Source organism: Pelecanus crispus, chromosome W, assembly GCF_030463565.1.
Source record: "Pelecanus crispus isolate bPelCri1 chromosome W, bPelCri1.pri, whole genome shotgun sequence".
NCBI classification, from domain to species: Eukaryota; Metazoa; Chordata; class Aves; order Pelecaniformes; family Pelecanidae; genus Pelecanus; species Pelecanus crispus.
The window spans coordinates 16616161-16624793 of NC_134675.1; the positions used below are offsets into that span (position 1 = coordinate 16616161).

An 8633-nucleotide genomic window follows, 5' to 3' on the forward strand; every position below is an offset into this window, starting at 1 on the left:
TCAATGGACTCTTGGCTTCTTCATTCCTCAGTCAGAACAGTGTAGCTGCACGTCAGACTTTGTACAGGGAATGTTTTCTGCAAACACAAATCCAGACCAGTGTTCAGTTGGGAGGCAGACAGTGAATTAACAAGGAGGGGAACCGACTTAATTTCTGAGAAATTTCTGTTCTAGTTTATGTGGCAGAATCAGCAGCTTTAGCAAAGAGTACAATGCTAGCCTGTATAAAAAATATCCCACAAAAATAATAATAAAAAAAAAATCCCACAAAACTCTAGCCAGGCCCTGGCAATTCCTTTGTGTGGGACTGGTGCAGTGTAGCTTGTGCTGTCTCTGTAAACCCCGTGTCTCACATGCTATCTTGAGCACTCCTCAGTTTGGTGGAGCCCACCTGTATGTGCGCTTCCCTGGTGTGTTTGAGGTTGCTCTTCATTCTTATGCCTCTTAGCTCAAGTTAACAGCAGAAATTGGTTTGGCAGGCTCTCTCCCCTGCCCTAGTTTGGCAGGAAGCACCAAGTAAGAGATCCTGGTAGCAGGTATCTCTTGCTTCTCTGATGCTGGCCCAGAGCTGTCGGGTCTCCTGCTGCTTTGGCTCCTTTGCAACAAAGGACTTCTCTAGCAATCCCTGTTTCATCTGCCCTGCCTGAGGGCAGGCACAAGGGGGCTCTTGGGCTGTCTCTGGAGTTTGTGGTACAGTGTGACCCCACTATGATTAGGGAAGAGAGGAGCTTCCTCTTCTGATGCTGCAGCAGCACTGTTCATCAGGCTCTGTGGAGAGATTTTTCCCCCTTCCCCTGCAATGTTTCATGCATCCCTTTTGGGTTTCTGATGACAGGCTTGGTGCTCTGCTGCCAGCCTGCCCCTTGTTGTAATTGAGTTCTGATCATGGTTCTTATCCTTCCTTTCCGCTTACAGGTTGCTGCCTTGCTCCTTGGTTTATTTTCCTTTCGCTGAAGTGAAAAATGTGCTACTACTGTACTTCAATGTTTTATATGAGAGAAGCCCACAGGAGCAGTGTGGCAGGCTGGATACAGCCTAGTCCTGAGCTGAAGGCGAGAGCCTGTTTGAGGCAATGGCCATAGGATGCACAGAGTGGCCACGTGCTATTGGCTTTTGGGGGGGGGGGGGGGGGGGGGTGCAGGAACTGAGGATTTCTGCAAGGAGGCTTAAATGTAGATTGTGTGGCAGAAGGGTGCCCCAGGCCTTTGGGGCTGAGCCAGGCTGGAGAGGGCAACCTCCCCTGCGGCAGGAGTTGTGCAGGGCCTGGACGGTGGGAGTTTCAGCCCCAAAGCCTGGCAGATCTAGGAGGGCTCTATCAACCTGGCTATACTGAAGGGGAGAGGGGAGACAGGTGAAGTGAGTCTCATTTCAAAATGGCAGAAGGATGGAACTATCTATGAGGGGGGGCTTGTGCATAGCAATGGGGAGAAAAACCACTGAAATTGGGAACACTGTTTAAATAGCACAACCTCCTGCTGTAGTAGGAGGCCATGTAAGCCCCTGGGGAGGGTAGGTAGTCCCTGCTCAGGTGCTCTGTCCAACTTCAGAGCTGTCTGCCTGCCAGCACCACTCTTGCCCTGTCCTTATGCCACCTCTGTTCTGTGCTGCAGAGAAAATGCTGGCCCTTGTCTCCTATGGCAGCAGGGTTGAGGATAGCCTGTCCCTCTTGTAAGCAGACTCGCAGGGGCCAGGAGAGCCAAGCAGGGAGGACTGGCACTTTCCCTGCCCAACACCAGCCCTTTTTGGGGATAACTGGCACCTAGAAACCTTTATTCCAGGGCTGCTTCCCTGCCTGCACTTCTCCCTGCTGCTCTGTGCTCCTCCAACCAGGGTGGATGCAGGTGCTGGCTTTGCTTTCATTGTATCCTACCCATTCACCAGTGCAAGCCTGAGAGAAGCAGCTCCAGCCAGCGAGGGAACTGGGAACCAACTGCTTTCAGCCACCCAGGAAGGTTCTGCATCCATGCCAAAAGCCTTCCCCAGCTCTGGTAGTGGGTGGATTTCTTCCTCCCTGCCAGTTTGGGGCTGTGACCGCTCAGCAAGCCCCCAGCAGATCCACCCTGGTGTCTCTGTGTGCTGTGGAGGCTGGGGCAAGCAGGACATGGGATGGTAGGGTGTGTGTGTCCCAGCAGCCCAAAGCCTTCCCTGCCACCTCTCCTAATTGCAAATGCTAATTAAATTCATCACAAGGGGTGGAAACCCTCATCATTTTTTCCTGCTCCTGGTGGGGACAGCACCCACAGGAGTGCTGAGAGCATCTGCCCTGTGCTGGAGCTGGGGGGGCTGAGGGTATCCCCTAAATCAGCTGGGCACCTCTCCCCCCCCCCCCCCCCCCCCCCCCCCAAGCAGTTCCAGGAGAGCAGGCAGCACCAGGGACTGGGTTTGGCCCTAGCCCATGCCCTTTTCCAGGGGCCACCCCCCAGCAGTGACCCCTGGTAGCTGCATGGGCAAGAACCTTCCCACTGCACGCTCCTCCCCTGCCTAGCATCTTGCTGGGGGGACTGGGCAGCAACAAAGGTGCTGGTGGGAGGAAGGTGCTGTCAGCTAGGGCTTGCCCTGGATGGAGCAGGATTAGCGAGGTGGGCAGCTGAGGGCAGCCCTTTCATTGCTGCCATGGTCAGGATCTCCTTGTGCCCCCCCCCCGGGCTTCCCCATGTGGCCTCAGAGACACATCCACCCTGCCCCAGCCCTACAGCCACGCCCCACATGTGCAGCCCAGCTATGGCGTGTGCAGGATGGGGGACCCCTGCCCCAGCCAAGGTGTTGGCATTAGAGGCTGGTCACTGACTAAGAGATTGGGGCCCTGCAGCATCCCAAAACTCTCTGGGCTCAGCAGGGCGCTCTTGCCAGCAGAAGGCAGGCAGTGGCTGTGTTCAGCATGTCCCCCTATCCCAGTCTAGGCCATCTCTATGGGTATCCCTGTCCCCAGCAACATCCCCTCCCCTTGGGCATCCCTGTCCCATGAGCATCCCCTCCCCATGGCTAACCACACCACGGGCATCCCTCCACTATGGGTATCCCCTGCCCCATAGGCATCCCTTCCCTGTGGGTGTTCCTGCTCCAAGGGCATCCCCTCCCCATGGCCATCCCTGCCCTATGGGCATCCCTGGCAGCATTGTCAGCCCCTGGGGGTGGGGGGGTGGTGTGTGCTGGCTCTGCCCCCGAGTCTGCCCAGCCCATTAGCTGCTCCCAGCCCTGTCTGCTGTGTGGTCTTCAGGGTTAGCTTGTTGTGGGGTAATTTCATGGCCCTGAGCTCTCACCTGGGAGGGGGGCAGTGAGCCATGTCCCCCCAGTTGGGGTTTGGCAGCCTCTGCCCAGGCCCCTGCCAAGGCACATTGCCCGTGGGTTTTTGCTCACATTGCCTGCCCTTGTGGCTGCTCCTGCTTGGTGCCTTATGGGCAAACATTTTGCTGGTATCAGTGGTAATGTCCCTGGGTGCAACGTGTGCCGCTGCCTCTTGCCCAGCCCCAGGGCCCCTCTGAGAAGAGCTGGGCACTAGCATCTCTCCAGCCCCTTCAGGCAGCCTCCGCCAGCAAGGAGCCCCCCCCTTCACTGGTCCCATCCCCAGCTGCACCACTTCACTGCTCACAGACTCTCCTCAGCTGGTTCCTGCTCCTGCTGCCTGTGTCAGCCATGTCCCAGGAGCCCCAAGGGGACGCAGAGCCCTGATGGGGTTCCCCAGTGCCAGTGGGGGCTGAGCCCCTTCCCTGGCCCTGCTGCCTGTGCCCAGGCCAGGGCAAGCACAGCCCCAGCATCTTCCATCACAACACACCCCAAGGAGGTATATTTTTTAAAATACTTTATTTTTTTTTCCTCTCAATACTGACATTACAAAATTAAAAAAAAAAAAAAATTACAAAACAACCCACTATAAAACATTCAGGTCTCATTGAAACTGAGAAAAACAAAGCAGCTTGCATCTGCGCACTGACCTGTCTTCTCGCTCCAGCAATGTCCACCAGGTTTCTCTATGTCGAACTCCACAGGGACTAGTGGAGGGAACCAGCGGTGTCCCCTCACTGGTCAAACGGGGCAATAAATTAAGCAGTGCCCATGTGTTCCCCCCCCCCCCCCCCCCCCATATGCCAGAGCCGTGGCACTGGCCGGCCTCCTGGCTGCGTACGATACAATGGACAGCTGTACACCTAGCCCCGATGGATGCCCCATGTGCAGCCCCCCCCCCAAAGGACCCCCTGTTTCAAGTCAGTGATTCCTCTTTTTAAAAAAAAAAAAAAAATAGGATTCCCGGGGGGGGGGGGGGGGGGGGGGGGGGGATATTGTGGCAGAGGTTTTCTCAGTGGTCCTGTAGTGGAAGAAGAGCCGTACAAAGCCAGGTCAAATGCACCTCCCACTCCGTAGACGCCCTTCCTGGGAAAAAAAAATGGCATGAGGCAGAGTGGGCCAAGAAAGGTAAGAACTATAAAAATTCTCCTGATGGAAATCCAAAGAGTTTTAAAAAATTTAAGCATTTAAAACCAAAGCCAGATTGCCTCATGCGCCTCCCAGCTGCACCCAGAAATACCTCCTGAATGAATTGTCTCTGTAGAAAAATATATACACATGCATTTCTCTTCCTAGTAAAATCCCAAAGGTTGAATGCAAATGCTAGTGAAAAACCACAGCTCTGCTCACGCTTGACTCTGCTTTTGCAGCCAGGCTTGTGATATGCATGCGTACATGCACATACACAGTGCACCACTCCAGGAACCCCAAAACAGGCAGAGAAACACCCTTATGGAATTTATCTAACAAGCTCTCTCTCTCTATATGTATATATTAAAAAAAAACAAAAAACAAAACAGCAATGCAAACTCAACACATTTGAACAAGAAAGCTCCATCTTGGGCTTTCTCCCCATTCTGCTGGCTGGGGCTCTGCAGGCAGCAGGTGCTGCCCACAGGTACCAGGGACAGCCCCAGCCCTGGGCAGGGGCAGGAGGCTGGATGGGACTGTCCCCAAGTGCTCTGCACTCTGTTGTTTGGCACAGCTGAGGCTCAGTTGTAGGCTTGGCACAGGAGAGCGGACCATGGTTGGGCTAGGTACTGTGGTCCCAAGTTAGAAACAGTCCGGCTCCAGGGGGGCCACGGTGGGCAGGAGCGATCCCACTGCCCTACGTGTGTGGGACAGTCTCCTTGGCACCACGGTTACAGCTGGGACCCTGAACAGCAGCAAGTATCAAAGAGGGGAAGAGAAAACTAATAGCGGGGATGTGAGATCCTGTGGAGTCCTATTTACACTGTGCTGAACCCTGACAAGTCCAGCCTCTCGTGGGAAAAGTGGCCTTAAAAGCAGGTGACATAAAAACCCAGAATGTGATGTATCTCCCTGGGCAAAGGGCTCATGCTGCTTGCTTGTGCAAGGCAGAAAAGCTGGACCTCTGGGGAAAAAAATAAAAACTTTGGCAGCCAGGAGAGCCATGATGGGTAGGGCAGGACCCTCCCTGCTGCCGGAGTAGAAAAACAGGCCAAGAGGGATTGGGGGGGGGGGGCGGGGTTGGATGGGAATTTTGGGAAAGTGGTGGTGGTTGGGAGGGGAGGTTTGCATTTGAAAGTGCTCTAGCACCTCTGCTCCGTGCAGGCCAGATGCTGCGGCTTGTGTTTTTGGAGTATTGCTGCTTGGAGGAGAGTCCCCAGGCTCTAGGAGCATGGGAGGTGCTGCTTGAGGATCTGTCTCGTCTGGGGAGCTATTCTGTCCGGGAAGCGGATTTTGAACTCCACAATCAGGTCTCCTCGCTTGCTGGGGGCCTTGGGGAAGGGCAGCCCCTCTCCGCGCAGTCTCTTCACTGTCCCCGGCTTGATGATGTCATTGCAGGGCAGCGGGATCACCCGCCCATCGATGGTGGGAATGTTCACGGTGCAGCCGCATAAGGCCTGTGGGGAGAATGGGGGGGGGCACACTGTCAGACTGGGCTCCCACCCAAAAGCATCCCCGCCAGCCATGCCACTGCACCTCGTCCCCCCACTGGCTGCTCCCTGGGTTAAACTGCCCATCTCTGTTTGGATGATGCCTATGAGCAGAGTGGTTGATGCTCACCAGGGCAAGTCCAGGTCTGTACTGGTGCCAGCCAAACTGGGCTGCAGGAGCCATGCAGGAGAGGGGTGCCCCAGGAGAGGGGTGCCCCAGCTTCATGGGGGGAAGGACCCCCTTCCCCATCTCCTGGGTTCCCTGGGAGGCACCACCAGCAAGCACCCCGGCCACTCGCAGCAACAGGACAAGCTAAATTTAGCCTGGACCCTTCCCCAGCCTCATTGCCCAACCTTGGGCAGCCAAAAATCCAGCTGAGATCATCGGATGCCACAACGGTTCATCAGCTGTTGCCCTCTGGAGCCTGGCAGCTCTGCCCAGCGCTAGGGGTTATCTATAGCACAGCCCACATCATTCGTGTCGTGTGGTCCCGTCCCCCCCCCCAACAGCCCCCAAAAGGTTATGCCGGCGTGGGATAGCGGTGCAGCCACAGCACAGCACTGAGCTTTCCTGTAAGGCGAGGTCCCAGAGGGGCTGGCCCCCATCACTGGTCCCCGTTGCAAAGCCAAGAGCCAGTTTCATGGGTGCAGCAGCTGGGGCAGTGGGTGTTGTGGCAGCCGCAAGCTGGCCTGCATTGGAAAGCCACGTGACATGGGAATGCAGCAAGAAAATCCTTGTGTCCTTAAATAACTCAGACAGCTCTGGCATACACGTGGGCAGGATCATCTCCAGGCTTTCGACAAAGGCTGAGGGAGAGGACTGCAGAGTGATGCTTTGGGGGGGGGGGGGGGGACGACAGGAGGGGGTTTGCCGGGGGTACAGCCTCGAGCTTCCCAGGCATGAGGCTGGCACAGGCTTGTCCCTGCCTGGCACACACTAAGCCCTCCGAGCTGGGTCCTGGGGGTCCCAGCCCTCCCATTCTCCCCCCCACCAAACACCCTGCAAAGGAAGGGGAAGAGGATGCGATTTGCTGTTTCTGAGTTAGATGGGGGGATATTCTGCATCCCCCTTCCCCAGGAAAAGCCTCTGGTGGCAGAGCAGCAACAGGCACCAGGAGAAACATCTCTTCTCATGCTGGCCACTGGCTCAGGGCCGAGTTGCAGCTTCTGTGGCTGAGCCAGGGCTTTGCACCAGAGCGATCACAGTGGGACCCGTGCTGAGCCAGCTCTTGGGCTCCAGTGAGCGGAGAACAGGAGAGCTGGGGCCATCTTCTTGCACAGCTCCTCTGCACGAGGTCTCCTCCCAGGAAGAGCTTTTCTGGCTGCAGGAGGATGCCCATTGCCAGCTCCATGTGAGCAGCAAGTGCTTGGCTGGATCTCCAGCAGGTTGGGGGGGAAGTGAAGGATGATCTTCCCACATCAACGCATTTCTGCCCCACACTTGCCCAAGGATGCTGGAGCCCTCCTGCTTGTTGGTGCCCACTGTCATGCACCATGGAAGGCTGCACAGGTCCACATGTGCCAGGGAAAGGACATCTCCAGCCATAAAATAAGAAGGAGAGTGGGAACTCCCTATGGGAGCATATGGACAGGGCAAGCAGAGGGATGCGAGCAGGAGGTAACAACGAAGGCAGATGGGATCTTAATGTTTCCTTCCTAAAGCCAAGACACAAGAACCAGAAGCGATCACTCCTCCACTGTATGTTCCTGGTTTTCATTCTTCTTGCCCAACTTCATTGGCATTTGGGAAACTGGTTGCTGAAGTAACACCAGTAACCGCGGGAGTTGCCCTGCATCCTAGAAAGAGGCTCAGTTTATCCCTAGGTATTAAATCACCATGGGTTTGATAGCTGAGCTCTGCACTGCACTGAGAGCTGAGCTTTATCCAGGTCAGCAGTGGGTCCTCCTCTGCTTGCAGTGAAGCCGGGGGAGGGGGAAATGTCACCACTGGTTGCATCTCAGCCGGTCCTGATGTGTGGCTGCTTTGAGGAAGGTGATGGCAGGTAATGGATGCAAAGCAGGCAGCTGCCGAGGGCAGGCATTAGGCAGGCAGCTGGGCGGGCACAAGCCCCTGCTGGCAGTGCTGCCTGAAGATCTGCCTCCCAGGAGAGGCAGCTGCTGGCGGAGCAGTGTCATTCCTCCCTCTCTCGACCTCCCACTGCTTGCGCACCTGTAATTTTAGGAAGGGACACTTCCCAGTAGCCCATGAGCCTCTGGGGACGCCCTCTTACACCTCTGGCTTCTGCAGCAGCCGGGCAGCAGCACCCACCGAGCAGCAAGCACCCCATGCCATCCCGGCTGGGGGGATGTGGCACCCAGAAGGGTCAGGATGTGAGCACTGGGAAGGGCACTGCCTCCCCAGGTTGCTCTGCAGAAGGGTCTGTGGGACAGAGGAGGAGGATGCTCTCCTGACTGCCCCCAGCCTCCACTTGCTGCTCAAAGGGCAACTCTGGGCAAGAGTCCCTCCAGCCTGAGCAGTGTGTGAACCTGGACTAACATGGTCTGGACATCAGGACAGCCAGCTTGGGGTTAATTTTACAGATGGGGGAATGCACAGAAGGAAATATCTGAGATATGGCATGCATGACTCCATAAATAAGGCAGCCTCTCCTGAGTATTTCTGGAGTGGCCAGGGGATCCAGCCACCACAGGAATAAATCTCTGCACTTTGCACTGTGAAGGAAGTTCATCTCCTGAGTCTGCAGGTTAACTTGAGATGTGTTTGCTCCA

The 8633-nt window shown here is 55.9% G+C and overlaps 1 pseudogene; it reads right to left on the minus strand.

Annotated features, from left to right (window-relative positions):
- Positions 1-5636: 5636 nt before the first annotated feature.
- Positions 5637-8633, minus strand: part of LOC142596448 (uncharacterized) — a 49117-nt pseudogene continuing 46120 nt past the window's right edge.